Raw genomic sequence first — 5,157 nt, 5'->3', positions numbered from 1 at the left:
ATAGATAGATAGATAGACATCATTACAGATAGACAGACATACAGACAGATAAATATTATTATAGATAGATAGATATAAAGACAGACGGACAAATAGATAGACAGACAGACAGACAGACAGACATATAAATATCATGATAGATAGATGATAGATAGATAGATAGATAGATAGATAGATAGATAGATAGATAGATAGATAGATAGATAGATAGATAGATAGATAGATAGACGTATATTGTTATAGATATGCAGACAGACAAATGGATATTATTTTAGACAGACAGACAGACAGATAGACAGACAGACAGACAGATAGGTATATATTTTTGATAAATAGATAGACAGACAGATATTATTACAGCCAGATAGACAGACAGACAGACAGACAGACAGACAGACAGACAGACAGACATATATTATTATAGACAGACAGATATATATTATTACAGACAGACATACAGATAATAATAGGTAGATAGATAGACAGACAAACAGACAGATAGTATTATTATAGATAGGTAAATAGCTTTGAAGTATGTCTGTGGGAATTAGAAGTGGTGTCCTAGTATTTTTGTCCATATAGTGTAATTAAACACATGATAATACAGATTATCATTTATTATTATTATTATTATTCCTCCGTACCTTCCTGCTTGAGGTTTTGCTCCGGTACGTACCAGCTTCTGCCTGGCAGATCGATGTCGTCTGGTGATTTTCTGCTGTAGGTTTCTGGCTGTACGTTGGTATGAATGATGTTCAGCAGGATATCGAGGCTGTAATGCTCTCTCACAGCAGGACCTTCTGGCCTCCGTCCACAGGATTTAACTCCTCCTCGGTCCAGAAAAACTTCCACTTGTACTTATTTCTCACTGACCTATGAGAAAAAGCTAAACATGGCATTGTGGGGGTTTGTGGGGCTTTTATTAATTAACTGAAACATCAACCAAGGCGTTCTCAGCCGTACAAATGCTGTCATCTTTTGACTGAATGGGCACAAATTCCCACAGACATACAGGCATTCAAAGTCTTGTGAGAAGCTTCTCAAAAGAGGGCAGTTGTACCCTAGTGGTCAAGATACAGGACTAGTAAGTAGAAGGTCACTGGTTCAAACCCCACCATGGCCAGGTTGCCACTGTTGGGCCCTTAACCCCCAGTTGCTTAGACTGTATACTGTCACGGTACTGTAGGTCACTCAGAATTAAGGCACTCAGTAGGAGCATTTTAAGGGAGCTAAGAATTTAGACACGCCCTCTTCTCAGGAGTGTAGCATGATGGGAAATGTGTGTGTACAGAGATCAGGAGGTTTTCAGACAGACTCTGTGAGAACCTCGTCTGTGTTGTGTCGCTTTAACCCAGCGTGATGTTCTGCAGTGCAGTAAGAGGATCACGTCGTTCCACCTACAGCTGGAGGTTAATTGAATGACGCTTTTATTCCTCAGATGGTTATTTTACAGACGACGAGCTACAGAAAAGCTGCTTCATATTTTATTTTCCAGACTCACATTCATAATCTGTACTTCTGATAATTCCTTTTCTTCATTTGTTCTTCTCAAGCTTTTATTCTCTGTCCTTTTGTTCGTGTTCATCTTTATTATTTTGTCTTTGATCTATTTGACCTCTGGCATGTTTTTTTTTTTTCTTTTACTAAGATAACAGATTTTAGGCTATTGTCTTTTTGCGCTCGAGTGGGTCACAGTAAAGTACACTAGCCCAGTACTGCTAAGATCTGATGATCCAGGGTTCGAATCTCAGCTGTGCTATCAGCCGGTTGGGCATCTGAATGGACGTAATCGGTTAATATAGGAGCTGTGGTGAAAACTAAATACGGCAGCAGCCAAAATATAAATAAATAAATGAATAAATAAATAAAATAATATTTAGTATAATATTTAATGATAATTAGGAATAATAAATAATATTTATTTCTTCATTAAAATATTTATTATTATTAAAATAATATTAATAATTATTTTATTATTAAAACATAAATAAAAAAAATAAAAAATAAATAAATAAAGTAAAATTAAGAAGAACAACAACAAGAAAAAGAAGATTAAATAAATAAATAATACATTATAAATAATATTTAGTATAATATTTGATAATAATTAAGAATAATAAATATTTCTTCATTAAATATTTTTATTAAAATGATATATTTTATTATTTAAACATAATAAATAAATAAATAAGTAAGTAAATTAATAATTAAATAAATAATACAAATTAAACAATATTTAGTATAATATTTATTAATAAGTGAGAATAATAAATTATATTTAATTATTAAAACATAAATTAATGAATAAATACAATTTTGTATATTTTTTATATTAATTAAGAATAATAAATATTTTTTATTATATCATTTTTTTTTTTTATAATTTTAATTATTAAAACATAATAAATAAATAAATAAATTAATTAATTAATCAATAAATCAGTAAATAAAGTAAAAATAAGAAGAAAAACAAGAAGAAAAAAAATAGTATAATATTATACTTAATAATATTTAATAATAAGTGAGAATAATAAATAATATTTAATTATTAAAACATAAATAAAACATAAAACATAAATGAATGAATGAATGAATGAATGAATGAATGAATAAATGAATAAATGAATAAATGAATAAATGAATAAATATTGAAACTTTAACTGCAAGCCATGCATTCTTGTCCGACGTCAGTGCCTGATCTCACAAGTGCTCTGACTAAATGGATAAATTCCCACAGACACACTATGACAACCTTCACTCTTTTTAAAAGACTTTCCACAAGGATGGTCCAACAAGATACACTATATTGTCAAAAATATTTGGGCGCCTGACAATGAGCTTGTTAGGCGTCCCATTTCAAACACAAAAGCTTTCCACAAGACTTTGAAGGATAAATGTGGGAATTTGTGCCCATTCAGTCAAAAGATGACAGCGTTTGTATGGCTGGGCCTCATTTGATGTTCCGGTTCATCCCAGAGCTGTTTGGTGGGACTGAGGTCAGGGTTCTGTTCAGGACGCTGGAGATACGTTTGACTTTATAGCGTATAATAAAACCTGAGATCCACGCTGCTCCCCGACAGAACTGCTGAGTACGCCAGCTTTATTATTAATCCAACAAATCTAACATTTATGAGAGGATTTTTACACAGGTGGAATTTATTCCTGACAGGAGTCGGTACATACTGAGAGCGGGCACGTGGGTCCCACAGAGACACGAACCACGACGTACTGATGCACTTCACCAGCACTGTATACACACCGTGAGGAGGACAGTAGTGTCTGACCACAGTGGGGACTGCTGGACATAAAACAAGCCCCAAATCATTCAGACCTCAAACAGGAGCACAGAACACTTGTGTCAGGGGCCGGGACCCTGACGAATGCACCCCTTTTACATTTACAGCCTAGCGGTTAAGGTATTGGACTAGTAAACAGAAGGTTGCTGGTTCAAACCCCACCACTGCCAGGTTGTCACTGTTGGGCCCTTGAGCAAGGCCCTTAACCCTCAACTGCTTGGACAGTATACTCACTGTAAGTCGCTTTGGATCAATTATGACTAACTACAATCTGAGCAATTAAGGGTTAAGGGCCTTGTTCAGGGGCCCAACAGTAGCAACTTGGCAGTGGTGGTGGGGCTTGAACCTGCAACCTTCTGATTAATAGTCTGACACTTTAACTACTGAGTTTGACTAGATTACAGCAGTGCATCTTACTTAAAAAATAAATAAATAAATACATAAATAAATAAATAATAATAATAATAATAATGATAATAATAATGATAATAATAAATAAAAAAATAAAAAAATAAAACATGTTCATCACCTCCCTTCAAAAAAGTAATATGTTGCATACAAAAAGTAATATACAATATTATTATTATTATTATTAATTATTATTATTTTATTATTATTATTATTATTATTATTATTATTATTATTATTATTATTATTATTTATCAAAAGTATTATTGTTATTATTATCATAATTTATTATTATTATTATTATTATTATTATTATTTATCAAAAGTATTATTGTTATTATTATCAGACAATCTGTAGATAATGCAAACATTAAAACATAAATAAATACATAAATACTACTAATTAATAATAATAATAACAACAACAACAACAACAACAACAACAACAACAACAACAATAATAATAATAATAATAATAATAATAATAATAATAATATTTGAAATATGCATTAACTAACTTACTGTACTTTACTGACTGACCAATCAACCCCAGAAAATTACACTAGCCCAGTACTGCTGAGATCTGGGGATCCAGGGTTCAAATCTCAGCTGTGCTATCGGCCAGTCAGACATCTGCACAGACACGATTGGCTCCGAGGATGGGTTGGCTGAAACAGCCTATTTGTTGGTAGGTGCACTTTTCAGTGCTGGTCCCAAGCCCAGATAGAAATAGAAGGGTTAGGGTTAGAGTCAGGAAGACTGACCGACCAACTGACTGACTGACTTTCATTTTTACTTTCAGTATTTAACCAGGGGCGGCACGGTGGCTCAGTGGGTAGCACTGTCGCCTCACAGCAAGAAGGTCCTGGGTTCGATACCCAGGTGGAGCGGTCTGAGCTCTTTCTGTGTGGAGTTTGGGTTTCCTACAGGTGCTCCAGTTTCCTCCCATAGTCCAAAAACATGCAGTCAGGTTAATTAGAGATAGTCAAGTCCCCTTTACGTGTGTGTGTGTTTTCGCGCCCTGAATTGTACTGGCAACCTGTCTTGTGTGTTTCCTGCCTTTCACCCAGTAAATCAGACCCACTGTGACCCTGAATCGTATAAAGCGATGCTAAAACAGACAATGACTGAATGAATGAAGAAATATTGACCCCGAGTCTCAACGATTTTCCCGCTGCAGCATAATGCTGGCAGCGTTTAATGGTATAAAATTGCTCCAGAGTGCTATCGACTGGGGAGCGACGTGTTTTGACGAGCATGATATTACTGGAGGTGACCACGCTGACATCTCACCCGGTTCTACAGGACACAGGGAAGTGTTCCGGCGTCTGGAGGAAACAGTTCTGTGGTGTAACAGCAGTCAGAATGAGTAAGAGTGAGTTATTGTCTTTCACATCTCTTTTACCTCCTCGTTTACTCCAAAATTGAGACTCTTAAACCGTGACGCTTCAAT

This window comes from Trichomycterus rosablanca, chromosome 8, assembly GCF_030014385.1.
Source record: "Trichomycterus rosablanca isolate fTriRos1 chromosome 8, fTriRos1.hap1, whole genome shotgun sequence".
Lineage (NCBI taxonomy): Eukaryota > Metazoa > Chordata > Actinopteri > Siluriformes > Trichomycteridae > Trichomycterus > Trichomycterus rosablanca.
Note: the sequence above shows the minus strand (reverse complement) of the source record.